Here is a 17,336-nt window from a genome sequence, read left to right on the forward strand (position 1 = left end):
GCTATATGCTTCTGTTGTCGTGTGGTGCCAATGGCACTTCTATTTTTTTCTATTGCTGGCAGAAATTGGCTTCCATACAATCCAGAGGTTTTGAGGCACATTAATTAATTACAAATGAACTTCCATCCACCTCAATGGGTATGAGATACATTAAGGTGAGATACCTTAAATAAAAACAAAACTACCTACACGTCTAGATACCACTTGAGTTAAGTGTGGACTGACCCTATTACGCCGTTAATGTTCCTCATCAATCACAAATATTGCTATTTAACCTGTGTAAGCGATGCTCTCTTCTCTTCTTCTCTGTCGTGCTCTACAGACACCAGACGGATCACCAGTCATATTATTTAGCTCCGTTAGATTGCAAAAACAAACATGGATGGCCGCTGTTCACTCTATCCTAATTGAAGTGTGGCACAGCCTCATCCATTCACACAAGAGCTTCAGTCAAATAGTCAGAGCTGGCAAACTCCCAACATTGCAGTGAGGCAATTAGCAGTCCTGCAGTGTTTGTTATTCATGGTTTGATGTAAAAATGTGTTTATTAAGATGGGCTGCAGGCCCTGGTGTGCAATAGACCTGCTTGTAATTAGATTCCAATTATTTGTCTGTTTCTGATATTGTAAACTGGCACTTACCACATCAGTTAAATTGACACACTGCACTGCTTGGTTTACTCGGTAATTAAAATGTGTTCTGTTAATTAGATGATGACCACTTTATTCCAGGGCTCTTGTGTTTGGGCTCCTCGGCGGCTCGCTGTTTGGATCATGAGTTGCCAGACGCTTCCCTAATCAGCCCTTGTTTTGTTTCAATTACCACCTGCTGTTCAAAAGGCATGCCTCGCTGCCCCCACCCCTACGCACACACACATACACACATACGCATACACAACAATAACACGAGGCCTGCTTTACTAGCAGCTCCGGCTCCAACACAACAATCAGTAATTCACAGCTGGGCTCGCTTTCTTCTTTATTAGAAGGCACAGCTAGGTTTCTAAGAGAGTCCAAGCAATTAAAAAGGGAACTAAAGGAAGATGAAAGTATAAAGGTACTTATCACATCAGTTAGCAGGCCTTGTGTGAGTAACCCATGCTAATTATGCTCATTGAGTAAACAGCTGAGATGCTCAGATGTCTCCTTCTCTTGGTGACAGAGCTGTTAGATCCACTGATGGGTTCACTAATTGAAGATGACTAACAATATAATGCAAGAAAAAAAAATCCCCAAATTTCTTCTCCTGTTTTCTGAAATCAACACGTTCTCAATTCCAACTCATCACATACGGATGCTTGGTCAGAACTGCACCACTGCACTCTGAAACTCATTATTTCGAAGGGTTGGCGTGGCGAAACAACGGCTTTCGCTGCGACGAGCAAAGCGCGAATACAGCGGAGCGCACAGCTTGTGCCCAAAGTTCAAACAAGTTGAACTTTGGGCACAGCAGCACAGCGTAAACCACGTTCAATGCGAATGGCCCATTAGCGTGGGTTAAAATATGTAAGTACGTTGTGTAAATTAATTCACTCAACGATGAGTTGGTTTCACACGGGTCACGAACAGCGGTCTCCTGGGTGAAAGTCCTGTTTGTTTGACCCATCCATCCACCCAGACCTCCTCCCTACATGGACTTAGTCGCTCTTTCTACTACATCACCTGACTTCCTGTCATAATAACTACGGCCACCAGAGGCAGCCCTGCACATGCAAAACTAAAAATACTGGACTTTTGTCCAGGAGACGGGCGTTCAGGTCCCATGTGAAACAAGAAGCCAACGTTGATTTACTTGTCAGGTAACTTTCGAACTTAAGTAACGGCACTATTGGAGTTATGTTAATCCAAACAACGATCTTTTCCTAAACTTAACTAAGTGATTTTGTTGCCTAAATCTAACCAGGTTGTTTCCTGCGAAGACGAAGGTTTATTTTGAAAAGACTGTAAGCATGTAACGAGTGGAAATTGACTCGTGTTGCTGGACATTCGTAGGAAAAAGAACGAAAAAGGAGGAATAACTTTTCCGTAAGAAATCATATGAACCGTTGCATGAGATCACATTTTTTGAGGCCAAATCAAGACTGATAGTAAATACAGACCAACTTCAGAAACAATAAAAAATCTGGTGAAATACTTTGGTTTTGAGTCTTTTCTTGGGATTTGTTGACAGTAAAACACCCAAAGTAAATAGATTCAATTAACAAGTGTTGAGTGTGTATCAAATCCTTATATTTCTTCTTCTTCTTGTTGTCCAAAAACTAAAAGGTACGTGTGGTCAGCCCGGCTATGTCAACACACACGGAGGGAGAGCAACTTCATTCTCTGCTCAGGTAGGCTTTACCCCACCATCTCTTTACATTAGGCTACAAATAGTTGTTTGATGTTATATTAATGCTCTGGATATCGTATAAAGAACCTTTAAGGTGAAAATCTTGTCAACAAAGCCTGAGACTTGTCACCATCAGTATACCATAATGTAGCCTATACTGCATTATTACTGTTAACCTGACCATGTGGAGACGGTTGATCCTGGTCCGCAGTAAACAAAGTGACTCCCAGTGAGCTGCACCCACTGTCTGACCTGCACTCACATGTCAGCATCATCCAGCATTACCGTAAGAAATGTTTTGTTTGAATAATTGAAGAGATGCAAAACAACATGAATAATTGCGTCTCGCTCTCGCACTTTGTGTCATAGTGAATTAACAGAGAAGTGGCTGCTGCTGCTGCTGCTGCTGCTGGGACCGTTTCTAAAAGAGATGATAGATTTCTGATCTGGTTTCACACAGTGTGTAAACCATGTTGGAGCTAATGTTTCAAGACTGAAACATGGTTTTATGCTGAAAAATATTATTTTATTTTATTTTATACTGATTGCAGTAGAATGTGTTTAAAGGAATCATTTTAGGAAGTATGCTTATTTGATTTTGTTGCTGAGAGTTAGATGAGAAGATCAATACACTCTTGTGTCTGTGTGCTAAATATGAATCTGCAGCCGGTTAGTTTAGCTTAGCACAATAACAGGGTTAACAGCTGCAGTAACAGAATATTGATTTATATTTGATCAGCGCTGCGTAGTTTGACCGTTTGGTCTGAGTTCGCGAGTGATTGACAGCTGCTCCAAGACGGCAAGGCTCCAGCTCGGCTCTGATCGCTTGTTTTCCTCCGGTCTGTGAAATTTTGCAGATGCCGTTAGGAGCACTGGAGGACACAGAGGCACATGATTTTTTTCAGATTACCTGTCTCCTGTACTACTGTCAGGATATAGTGACCTTTTTATAAAAGTAACTTTAGTATAAGTAATAATAATAATAATAATAAAAAGTGTTTAAATAGTTTTAAACACATGGTTAACGTTATAAATTGAAAGAAAAACAAAACAATAATACAAAAAAACTACTTTGTTAGGTTTACGCAACATAATTAGCCTGCTTGGTTAGGTTTAGTAAAAAAAACATCATGGTTTGGCTTAACATGGCTGTTTGTTTGAGCGTAAAATTGACTTTTAGTTTCACATGCGGCACATGAACAGCGGTCTCCGGGGTGAAAACGCTGTGTTTGTTTGACCCATCGATTTCATGGTACATGATACCCGTCAAAAACAAACGTAATCCCCAACAAAATACCTCGAAATGTAATTCACAATGGAGTTTCATTGTATGGGAACGTAATTTTTAGGAGGGCTGTCTCATCTAACTCTACAAAGCAAAAAAGCTTTTTTTGCAAAATGTCACTCTATACCTTTAGAAACCAACTGATAAACTCTGAACAGTATTTCACGTAACAACAACACCAAAGCCTCGTCACAAACAGTCAAACCACCATACAACTATATATTTAATACATGTCGTGGTCACACATTATCTACAACTACATAATCCATATTTTTTCTTAAATAAAATTGCTCACAATACAGAAGCTTTCATTTTATTTTTTGATTTAGAAGCATCACTCATGTGGAAATTTAAATGGTAGTTTTGTGGTTCTCCGACAGATTGAGTTAAAAGGAAGTGCATCATTGTAAACTGTAGATAGCCTTTATTGCCAAGCGTCTGAATTTCTTTTCACTTCCCTCCTGCTCTGATTCCTACAGTATATGAGCTTTCTCTCCTTCCCCTGTGAATGCTTTTCCTCCCCCGTTTCTTTCTTTAAAAAAAAAGAAAACTATCATTTAAACATGTCATGGGTAGTGTTTACCTGCAGTGAACCTTGATTGAGAAAGCCTGTGACTTTACACTGATGCCCTCCTAATCTGTATGACTGGCATGCTAATTTCTCTGACGCTGCCATTCAAAACACAAACATGAAATGTTGGTTTTAGAACCGGGAGACCTGGTAGAGTGAATTTCAAGTGCTTATTCAAATATTTCATTAAAATGTAAATTTTTACAACGCCGTACGTCTAGCTGTGCACAAGGCATGACTTAAGAAGTTATGAAGTTATAACAGCATTTCTCTCTCTGATGCCAATTAACTGGTGGGGGGGGAGGGGAGGGGGGACTATAATGCCCTTACCTTGTTTTATCGCTGCATAACAGCGCGCCAACAAATGCATCACATGCAACAGGAGTTTCAGGTATTGACAGCTAAGATTGGTAGACTGGAAGAAGAAGGGAAAAAAGGAGAAAGTCAAACATGAAGCCTCCTGGAGAGTGGTGGCTAATCAATTCTCTTATCTTCACAAAGTGCAAATGAAGTGATTAAAATTAAGGTTATGCAAAAAGGAAAGGAGTGAAAGAGAATTGTAAATGAGTCGCGGTCACACAGCAGGTTTATCTCAGACTAGAAAACAACCTGCTAAAGATACACTACTCAGATCGCTATGGAAGCAAAAAAAAGGCTGTAATGATTTGATTTTTATAAATTATTGTGAAATTTAACGATTGTGGATTATTTCTTGTTAGAATTTAAATATTAAAATTAGGGCTGTCAATCGATTGAAATATTTAATCGCGATTAATCGCGAATTAATCGCATTAATTACGTGTTCAAAATGTACCTTAAAGGGAGATTTATCAAGTATTTAATACTCTTATCAACATGGGAGTGGGCAAATATGCTACTTTATGCAAATTTATGTATATATGTATTATTGGCAATCAATTAACAACAGAAAACAATGGCATATATTGTCCAGAAACCCTCACAGGTACTGCTTTTAGCATAAAAAATAGGCTCAAATCATAACATGGCAAACTGCAGCCCAACAGGCAACAACAGCTGTCAGTGTGTCAGTGTGCTGACTCGACTTGCCCAAGCTAGTATGACATGGTTGGTACCAATGGGTTACAACCTAAAAATTGCAAGTTGCGTTAATGCGTTAAAGAAATTAGTGGCGTTAAAACAAATTTACGTCAACCCGTTATTATCGCGTTAACTTTTGACAGACATAATTGAAATATTTTACTCTGAAAACCATATATGCATAGTTTAAATTCTCCCACTCCAACTTTTCCAGTTTTAGTTTTACCACTTAAAGCTTAAAACGCAGATGTTTGTTAAATTTTTTAAATTTTGGAGTCTGAATTTGATCGGTTCAATTTCAGCACTACATTTTGAAATGTAGCCTACGATTCTCTTTTACCTCTTTTACTTTGTCAGTAGCGTGTTTGAGTTATTACCTCAACTTTCCATACAGGAGTCATAACTGTGACATCCTTATCAGTTGTTTCTGTCATGTTTATAGCCTACAGTATTTACTATGAACCACACCTCAACTCTTTAGCAACACCAATCAACTACAATATGTATTTTGTTGATTACGTTGATATGTGTCTATACATAATTGCGAGCTGACACTGTCATCATATTAGCCTGGGTCGAAGCTGACTAACATACTGTTGGATGATTTGACATAAATAAGTTTAATGATTAGCCACTTTAATAATTTGATGATAGATATACCTTTAATAATCCTATTGGACACAAAGCAGGTTTATCTCAGACACCGGAAAACAACCTGCTAAAGGTACACTACTCAGGTCTCTATGGAAGCAAAAAAAGGACATAATGATTTGATTTTTAATTTAACCACCGTGGATTATTTAATGTTGAAATCTAAATATTAAAATACTTTACTCTGAAAACCATATATCCGAACCTTTATGGTTTTAAATTCCCCTCTTCCAAAATTTTCACAAAGTCATCTCAAGTTTGCAACCTACAACTAAAATTTTTAATTTTGGATTCTGAATTTGGTTGTTTCAATTTCAGCATTTCGATTTTTTGATTTGACTTGAATTATAAGATGTGAAAATGAAAATGACTAAACTCAGATGTACGTCGGTTTGGAATATTGCGTCTGCTAAATGAAATTGTAGAATTGTAAACTTTTTTAAAATGAAATTTCAAAGAGGGAAATAAAAACCACATATATTTAGATAGATGGTTTTCAAAGTCAAATATATATTTTTTCCAATATTGTTTTTGCCAAACATATTTGAGTTATTACCTTAACTTTCCATACACAGAAGTCATAACTGTGACATCCTTATCAATTGTTTTTCTGTCAGGTATATAGCCTACAGTATTAACTGTGAACCACACCTCAACCCTTTAGCAACACCACTCAGCTACAATATGTATTTTGTTAGATTACATTGATATGTGTTTATACAAAATTGCGAGCTGTTTAACATACAGTTTACACAGCGAAAGTATCTAACACTGCAATCATATTAGTCGCAGCTAATTTGACATAATTAAGTTTAACTAAACTCAGATGTTTGTCTAATAATTCACAATCAAAGTAAAAAAATCAAAATGCTGAAACTGAACCGATCAAATTCAGACTCCAAAATGAAAATGAAAATGACTAAACTCAGACGAACGTCGCTTTGGACAAAAGCGTCTGCTAAATGAAATTGCAGAATTGTAAACTTTTTTAAAATTAAATTTCAGTGCTATAAATTCAGAGATATTTAACTCTTAGATGTTTGTCAAAAATCACCCAGCTAGTTTTTTTAGTTATTACCTCAACTTTCCGTACACGAAAGTCATAACTGTGACATCCTTATCAGTTGTTTCTGTCAGGTATATAGCCTACAGTATTTACTATGAACCACACCTCAACTCTTTAGCATCACCACTCAGCTACAATATGTATTTTGTTAGATTACATTAATATGTGTGTATACAATATTACTAGCTGTTAAACATACGGTTTAGTCAGTGAAAGTATCTGACATAAACATATTAGCCTATGTCACAGCTAACTAACATTACTGTTGGATGATTTGACACAATTAAGTATTTTTTGAGCTAAGTAGAAAGACTATTAGTCACTTTAATGATTTGATGATAGGTATACCTTTAATAATCCTATTTATTGACTGATAGATGGCATACTGTTCATACTTGTATATATTGATTTGCCATTTTTAATTTATTTACATGTAGTGTTGACATTGCTGCTAGATATACAGTTGAAATGGTCTCAGACACACCGGCTGATGAATCAGTGATGGAGTTAGACTTCTCAGATGAAGACGACCCAGTTTATCGCTATATGATCTGGAGAAATGCACATAGTCAATATGAAAAAAGACAAACATTTGCTTATATGGCTGTTTAGCATGAAATATGCTGCAGTTTGAAAGAACAACATTTGATGAAGTCGTGTTACACATAAAATCCCCTGCGAGTTTTTTTTTTCCTCGTCAATCAGTTATTCATAACATGTGCTTGTCAGAAGATGTATCAATGAATAAACAGTGGCATGTTGACTTATAGGGTGTGTATCCGGCTGATATTTGCAGTTTCCCCGCCTTGATCAGACACCGAAACTTCAGCGACAAGAACCTCCGGGTTCGTATCGCTCCAGGTTCTTCGCTCTCCCCTTTTTATTTCTTTATTTATTCTCTCATTTTTTAACTTGCAGGGGGGGAAGGAGACAAAATGGTTGCAGGTGGTGATGAAAATAAGAGCCATCCATCATTATTTATTAGGCATGAAAAAGATACACAATAATGTAATTTAATCTCTCAGCAGACAATTATTTCCACATATTGATAACGCAATGCGAAAAGTGCCATGAATCCTAATATGATGTTTGCTTTTATTGGTCTATGATACAACCATAACAAATAATGTAATTGTATCAGGGAGAAAATGTGATTATTTGCACATGCTAACATTATAATATCAATCTGCCGCAGACAATGGTATCATATTATTTTGCTGTGCTTAACTAGTTACAATTTGCATTAACTTATTATGTCTGGCTGGCAATGGAGACGGCTCTCCCTCCCCCCCGGTCTGTGCTTTTCTTAGTTTCTCATTACAGCTCTGTGGAAATTTAGGAAAGTTTCAAGCCTGCGTGATTTCTGACTTGAAGAGGGGGAAACTTTTACATGGAGTTTCAATATGATTTTCTTTTTCTGCCCGGCTGCTTTAGCCTTTTATCTATTCATTTGCAGCTCCAAATCCAAGCCTAGATGACTATCCAGTGCCCGTCCAGGCCAGTCTGAGGTTAAAGAAGCACGACACAATAGACACAATCTCTATGCAAATGATAGTGCCCGGAAACAAAAACACCTTTTCCATTAAAAAGTAAAATGCTTTAAATATTTGCATATAGGTGCACTGATTTGGCTATTCACAATTTTCAAGATGATTAACATTAATGAAGGAGGAGGCTTGATGCACTGACTGTCAGGCCACATCAGGCCACCTCTGTAACCTCCTCTGTGTTTTGCATGGCGAGGCATTCACGCCGTAGTGAACTAATGACCAAGTCAGCCCGTGCAAAATTAGACCGTGCATCTACACAAGTGACATTATGAGAATGTTTTATTGATGACTCATTATTAGCAGTCCAGCGGTGAGGTGAGTTTGATCCACCCAGTAGATGTAAAGTGTAATAATAATAATGCCTGCTTAATTATTAATACCCAAAACCTAATCCATCTCTGCAGAGAATATGTACATATTTTAGTGTCTCATTTGAATTTTTGCAACAAACACACACCTTAAAACCATTAGACGGCCGTGGTAATGACAGGTTTAAATGGGATGATTTTTAAGAATTAATGTGTTATTGCCAACTGTACGGCCCGAGCTGAAAGAGAGAGGTCTTCCTGTTTATTCTGTTTGATTCTGAAAGCGTGCAGCGTCCCACTGCACGTCCCCGTAGAGAGGCGAGCAGAGCACACACTGTGAGAAGGCGTCATTCTGCACCGGAGGCTAGAGGAGTGTTTGCAAGTCATTAGTGGTTTGTAAATGATATTTGTTCCCATGTGACATATCATTTGAAATGGTTTTCTAATAATAACACCCACTGATAATAAAATAAGAGGGCCCTCATGTTGTGATTATGCTTTTCATAAATTTGGTTTTGGAAAAAAAAAAAAAAAGGAGGGAGACGTTTCAGTATGAATAAGTGCTCAATATGTTGATGTGAATGTTCCTCTCAAATGGTGAACATCGCACTGATCCTCCGACTGATAGCTCTGCTTTAAAGCCGCAGTAGGTAGGATATTTTTGGCGTCATTGGGCAAAAATTCCATAATAACCTTTCAGCATATTATAATCTATAGTCTAATGTTCAGAGAGAACTAGACTTCTGCACCTCCTCATGGCTCTGTTGTCAGGCTTTTAAAAAATCTAGCCTGTGACGGGAGACTTTGGCCAATCACAGGTCATTTCAGAGAGAGAGCGTTCCTATTGGCTGTGCTCCGGCTGGTGGGCGGTGCTTGGTATTTCCTCAACTGATCTTAACATTGCAGCTGGGTCTCAAACTTTCTTATTTTACAGCTAAACAGTACACTACAAGATGTTTCTGAAAACATTTTATGTGAAAAATAGGCATTACAGTACCAGAATATTGATTCATATTTGATCAGCGCTGCCTAGTTTGACCGTTTGATCGGAGTTTGTGAGTGATTGACAGCTGCTCAGAAACGGCATGGCTCCAGATCAGACTTGGTTGTTTAGCTCCGGTCTGTGAAATCTTGCAGATGCCATTAGGAGCACCGGAGGACACAGAGGCACATGATTCTTTTCAGATGTCTCATGCACTACCGTCAGAATATGGTGACCGTTTTATAAAAATATATTTTCTTTAAATCATATTTGCTCCAATCTGCCTCCTCCAGCTTTACGCTCAGGCTCAGTTTGACCAGCGAGAGCGTCTCACGCTGAGCTGAATAAAACTTTAGTCGAATCCTGACTCGGCTTTGTTGTAAAGAAAAAAGCATCTTTCCGCTGAAGCTCGACGCAGTGTATTCTATACGAGCAAAAAGCTTGAACTGTCACCTCCTTCCTTAATGACTCCTGACAAATACCCTGTCTTCCCGCGGTGCGTTTCCTGTTCGCCACAGCACAGAGCCGAGACAACTTGGCACAGGACGCAGTGTGTCTGGTGAATAGGGAGCCGTGCTGCCGCTCTAACACCATTTGCCTTGTATTTTATGAAATGAACCAGCGGCTCGGAGATCAATAGGCCCCCGTGGTGAATGCGAACAACGCTGCTGGGTCCTTATCAGGAGCCCGCTGCCAATCTGTGGCAAGCGAAGCCTGCACCTTCCCTGGATACACCATTGGTCTTTGAAATTAAAGTTGACGCCTGTAATCCAGGGAAATGGTCCCTCTACTCTCGCTTAACACCGGTTTAGTTTCACCCCAGCTGATGATAAAGCATGACAGAAATACAGAGCACTATCTTCTTGCCGGGGTTGATAGGTTCTGCCAGCTTATCAGGAAACAGGCAGCTAACCTTCTTGTGCCTGGCCCGTGGACAAAACTGAGGAGTCAATTTACAAAAGAAGGCATGCCGGGTGGCTCGTAAATAAAACCGTTCTTTCTTTACGGAAGACAAAAAACAGTAAAAAAAAGAAAATAACCAATTTTAGAATCCAACCCCCCCTAAAAAAAGTGAGTAAATGTATAACACAGGAGGCTAAGCGCTAGTGATAGAGTGTATTCATGTAAATCCGCCCAAGCACAGCTGCAGGAAATTGACAGGGATCTACTGGAGCGCTTTGCCTGTAAAGGGTGGGATTTACATGCCTAACTAGGGCTTAACCACCCTCCCCCGAGTTTACCTGTTACTCTCTGGCCTGTGAGCACGCGTCTGGATGGGCTAAGGTTGCACTGCTTATTCTTAATGCCTTTTCATCCCCCCTCATATCTGTCAGTCTCAGGAATGAACTCGTAAACTCCACCGGGGCTACTCGCTATCGCAAAAAATTGCTTTGGCGTAATGTCACAGCGGGAGTTATGTTTGTTTCCTTGCTCAGGAGGCCTCAAAAACTTTCCACAGCAGGAATCAGATGAGCTAAAATTAAAGCGCGTGTGTACGGCAGGATGTGACCGACGCCGAACGAGGCTGTGAGGTGCGAGCGCTTGCTGCTGCGGGACTGCTTTATGGGTAATTGAGATCACATTAATGCATGTGTTCCTCCTGAGGAGAAAGTGCAAGTCTTTTCCTTTTGGACAGGATGTGGCTTTGGGCAGTTCGGGATGGTGGGCGTCGCTCCTGGGCTCCGCAGCCCTCAGCTGAATCTCAGCCCCTGCAGGCTGATTCTGTAGACCGCTCGTGGCAGTTTAGACTAAGCAGAAAAACTGTTTGGCTTTCTTTTTTTTCTCTTCTTCATGAAACTCACATCTGTACACGTAGAGCACGCAGAGCTCACGCCAAAGCAGTCTCAACAAAAACAACGAAAATGTTTCCTCATTTGTTTTTTTCCTCTGAACCTAAGATCCCTCCAGATGATTAAAAAAAACACAAATAGCAAGCACCACTTCTATTAATGCTGTCGTCCTATCACACAGGAACCGACTGCTGATGCAAAGCGTTCCTTTTTGCCTTGTGTGTTTTGTATTTTTCCTCCTTCTAAACAATGATTTTCAGAACTGGAGCCGCCGCCAATAAAATTAATGGGAGACTTGCTGAGTCCATACAGGAAGTGGGCTTTTTAAATAAACACATTGTTTCCAAACTAATCCACACCCCTATTGTTTACAGACGGGGAACTGGGCTGGGTGCAGACCGGGCCAGTCCACCCCGATTAATCCGCCCCCCCCTCCTCCTGTCAAGGCTACTCCATTTCTAAACAAGAGGAAAAAGATAAAACTGTCAGGCAGGACTTCACTTTGATGTTATTTCTGGTCAGCATTACAATTTTTTATGTTTGTCCTTTACATTAAATTATTCCGTATGTACAGGGACTTTTGAGTCCAAATGAAATTGGAATTATCCTCACTTTTTGTGTATGAAAATATATGCAAAGTTATAAATTTTTCAAAAGAGGATAAAACTATTTCTGATCATGTTTGTGGAAACTGTCTAAAGCCTTGAGTCTCAACTTCTGTGGTGTACTACCGACTAGAAATCCTCAAACTGTAGCTGATGACCTTTGAACTTGAACGTGTTTTTTTTTTACTTTCAAGTCCACATAATGTTAGCTAGCAATAATTGGCGATTTATGCTGTCTGTCCCTTTACAACATTCATCATTTAAGATGTCTCAGCATGCTGTTATGTTTCTTGTCAGTAAGAGGAAGCTAGTTAGCCTATCTTGCTACAGCCTGTTCACAGGAAAAGGCACGATAATGCGCAAGGCATTTAGCCTGTAAAAATATCTTTCTTGCGTTTGGCGTGTCATCTGTACGCCATGTAGTCTGTACTGACTGGAATGTAAACGTTCCGCATAAATGTGCTACCCCCTCATAGTGTCGTAGATTAAAAGCAAGAAAGACCACTCATGTCGGGCGGAAGGGGAGGTGGACAGGTACAACAAACACATGACTTTCAACCAGGAGACCGGTGTTTTGTTTTGTAAGTCGCTTTATTGACATTTGTGACATGTTTTCCATACCTATGTTACCTTGTTTCCGTACATATTTTACTTAGATTACGTACTTATTTTCATTGGCCAACCATTACCTTTTTCCTAAACCCGAGTGAGTGGTTATGTTGCCTAAACCTAACTACGGACGTTACCGTAGTTTTGTTGCATGGCGTACAAATGACACGCGAAAAGCCTACAATTCCTGGCCTGAAGTTTTGTGTGTTCTTGCTGCAAAGGCAACATTTATACTTTGCCTTATGGATTATCCCAATCAGACTCCAAAAATGGCAAATGGCACTCGCGCTGTAATATCATTACCGCAATATCTTTTGTGAATTGGACCTTGAGACAGGATGGATAGTGGTTGCAAGTAACGTGCAATTCATGGTGCTATCAGTGGGCGCAACCCATTCTTCGTGAATTGGCCTCTCAGCACTGTGTTTGTCCCACATTATAGAAAGGAGAGGGGCTAGTTAGTGTTAGCTGTCTCTCTTTCATGGATCAGGGAGACGGCAAATGACCAGCCCATCAAAAAAATACAGCAACCGGCTAACGGCTATTGTTAGCCCCCCCAGTTAGCTAACTGTCTGTGTGGTGATTGTTGACAACAACTATTTTTACTGCCCGCCCACACAAATATTGCACCAATCAAATTACAGTTTAGCCCGCTATGGTCCATAGGGCTTAAGTGGTGGGCACTAAAAACAGAAATTAGATCAATAATTTACTTAATTTACTTCCGAAACAGAACCGAGAAGTTCTGGTTTCATTTGGGCTCGCTCTACAGGACGCTGTTACTGCAGGAAAAGAAAAGAAAATGTCAATTAACAACTTTAACCAAATCAAAGATAGGCCTTTACTATATACATATTGATTTCTTATCAAGTATGATTTTTAATTTAATTTCAACATTAAACATGCTAAATCAGAAAACTTTGCATGATTAGAACATCTAGTTTTAAATGATCAACTACAGTCAATATTAACTTCATAGAACATCTTCTATTAGCATGCAGGGGCCCTTATGTAATGAATATACTTTGCATGATCAAATTATCATCCCTGAATTTGAAATATCTGTGGATATCCAGAACCACTCTGTCAACCACTCTCACTTATCGCCTCCTGCATCGATTTTTTGGTTTCAAATACTACCAGTCACTTATACTTCCATTTACATAATGTCCGATGAGGAAAATTTGTTGGACAGATTGTAATTCATATCTCCACTCTGCGCGCTCGCTGGCTCTAATACTTCAGTTAGCTACCTCACATTTACATTTCAATCAGTGATTATAGCCTCTCCTCCTCTCACCCCGCTGAAAGTAAATACGGGGACTCCACTATCTCCGACTAAAATGCATTTTGGTGGCACCGGAGGGATAGGCATGAATATTCTGTCTGGTACATATTTACCATGTGCCGCTAAGTGTCACATGCTGCAAGTGCATCCTTTAATAGCTCAGCGCTCTGTATACAGCACAGCGTGGCACTAACACTGCCAGGAGCCTCAGACTTGCTAAAAATGTCTCATTTTGGCTTAAAGTGTCCACCAAATGTCATGTGACATGTTCTCTGAGGCGGCTGTTTAGTGTCCGGCACACTCTACTCTATCTATTCTGATGATTTTTTTTTGTTTTGTTTGTTCAAACCTACCCCACTCACAGTCTCGTGGTGTGTTTTAAGGATATTAGTGGGCAGAAAATGAAACTCCGACACACGAGCTGCTTCCTGCGAGTTTTCATGCAGCTGCAGAGATAAAACACATCATCATGGAAAAGGTCAAGCAAGTGGAAAATTTGTCTATTGTTAGTTTTGCTGTTGACCGCGACTGTGAAATGAACGTTTGACATGTTTGTTTCTTGGTGTTTTTGCATAGATGGCTCTGAGCGTAATAAAGGAACAAAATGCTGGTTGTTTTCTAAAGCTGACTCCCACACAGGCAGCTGCTGATGACAAATGTTGGGCTCCCCTTAGTCGGAGTGAAGCCTCTCGCACATAAGGCAGGTTATATCTTCACTGTGCTGGAAGCCACGGTAGGAAAGTCTGCTGCGTTTGGAAAAGCTCACTTCCATGTCCTCCACCGCTGGACGCCTGCTGTCTGTTGACTTCTCAGTCAGAGGTAACCCAATATCCAACTTCATGGGGGAAAAGTCTGTCAGTTGATGAGTCATGGGTGAAGCTTACAATCATTACTTTTTAATTGCTCTTTGAGTGGAACTTTCTTTGTGTCGGGGCCTGGCACGGTAAGGTGAGCCGGGAACCGTTGAGCTCACTGGGGAATTGTTTGCGTGTTTTCTTGTTTGCTTGTTTTGGAACGACTTTGCAACTCATCTATCATGCAGCAAGGAGGGGGGAAAAGAAACGGACAAGTCATAATAATCACACTTTGCCACAAACTGCTCTCCCCGGCCTTCTGTTTTCCAAGTCTGGTTACACACACATGTTGGCTCCGCAGAATATTCAATAGACATTTATAGGAAATAAATTAAGAGATGAATGCAAACCATATGGCATTCGGAGGTTTATTTGTAAAGCCCCTGCATCAAAGCTTTTTCCAGATCACACCATATTAGCTATGTTTTTCCAGTCCAGCAAAATCAGGAAGGTAACCACAGACCTTCCTGATGGGAAACACATGAGCGGCGGTCCGCCGAGACAAGGAGCCTCATACATGGACGAGGCATCATCGTCAGGGAGCATCAGTGAAAACAATTATCCCTGCATGTCTAGATGTCATATGTCACCCTGGGTTGAGTTTAACAGGAGGGCGATGGAGCTGCGTCACTGCTCGGAGAAAACCTTTCTAGCCTCAGGTTGAACCCCCCGCTACATTCTCACTCCTCTGCATGTGAGGCGGCCTGGATGCCTGTGCGGGGTGTGGGCTCGAAGACAGACCGGGAAGGGAGCCAAAAGGAAACGGCAGTGCCCAGGGTATACACTTCCACCCCTGTATGAACACAACACCCCCCTCCTACTCCTCTTTCCATCATTTCCATAGGCTAGACAAGTTTACGGTTTCGTGCATTTGAGTGTGACAGCAGCAGCCCTCCTGCGTGTGACGGGCCCAACAGCAGCGGTCTGCCGACACTCGGGGTGGTTTCTCCTTCTTCGCTGTTGATCTTGGGCTCGCGCTGCACACACGCAGAGGGCCTGCCAATGTCAGACGTGGAGCGACCACACCACTGAGAGTCCACAACTTTAACCAGGAAGGTATTATTTCTGCTGTGGAGACGCACATTTTCTGCAAGAGCAAGAGCTCGGGTTGTGGTTGCTTTTATAGAGCTTCAAAGTCTCGAATGTGCATTCGATGCAGGCTGTGGAAGTGTTAGTTCTTGTGCCATTTCACAATGTAGACAACATGGCATGGGGGTCATCTCTCTCATTCCCTTTTTCTTTCCTCTTAGATGCACATAAACACACAGATAAACGCACTATATGCTCAGAGTGATCAGAGCCTGCTGTGCGCCATCGGGCAGTTTACCTCAGGACTGACAGAAAAGCACTTCCAGGAAAAGAAAAGCCAGGGATTCCTGCTGGGGGAAAATGCATCAAAGCGCCTGACTTAAGGCTATAATTAGCCGCTGTGGTGTTTGAAATGTGGAAGAATGAAGTCTTTGGAGAATTTGAATTGTTTATTTATTTACGTTTGTTGTTTTAATTTTCCCTCCAAATGAGCACATTTTTCACGAGGATTGAGTTCGCTCTGGCGTTCTTAATTTGCTGTTTGTCAGTGGTAGCCTATTGTGTGCAGTGAGAGTTTCATGAGATACAAAACACAAGCATGAAAAAGTGCCATGTTACAATAAGTGATGCTTTGTGTTTATAGAAAATAAACTCTGTTCTGTCTTTCAGGTTATGTGACAGAGGGGGCGTTCTCTTGGCAGAGCGGAGTACAGAGCAACTGGATAAATACAGTCAGTCCATTCTCTAATGATGTATGAAATCCTAAACTAATACAAATGGATGACCTGCCCTCCCTCTGTCTCCTGTCTCGTGAACCAGCCAAACCAGTGCCCCTGTTGCTGGCGTGCAGTGATGAAAACCACTGCATTCACAAGAAACTTCTTCCCTTGAGAGAAGAGAAAAACTCTCCTATTCTTTCGCCACATCTGCCGACGGCTCACTGCTCCACCAGCTTTTCTTGCGTAAAACGATTTATAGATATTTAAAATGTACTGATGTTTTCATGCACTGTGTGTGGGGGAGTTTTATATAAGGCCTATTCCACAACCTGTTTGAAAAAAAAAAAGTCCCGGTTGTAAAAGAACCTTCAGCGCCACAGATTTCATAAAGAGGAAAACATTACTAACAGCATGATCATTTTTTACGTATGAATGATGTTTGCACAAGTCAAACTGTTTCACAGCTCCGGTTTAATGTGAAACTGTGCTTTAAAGGGGACATATCATGCTCATTTTCAGGTTCATACTTGTATTTGGGGTTTCTACTAGAGCATGTTTACATGCTTTAATGTTAAAAAAAAACACATTATTTTTCAGTCTGTCTGAATAAACCTGTATTCACTCTCGTCTGAAACGCTTTGT

This window comes from Sebastes fasciatus, chromosome 1 (assembly GCF_043250625.1).
Source record: "Sebastes fasciatus isolate fSebFas1 chromosome 1, fSebFas1.pri, whole genome shotgun sequence".
In the NCBI taxonomy this organism is placed as follows: Eukaryota; Metazoa; Chordata; class Actinopteri; order Perciformes; family Sebastidae; genus Sebastes; species Sebastes fasciatus.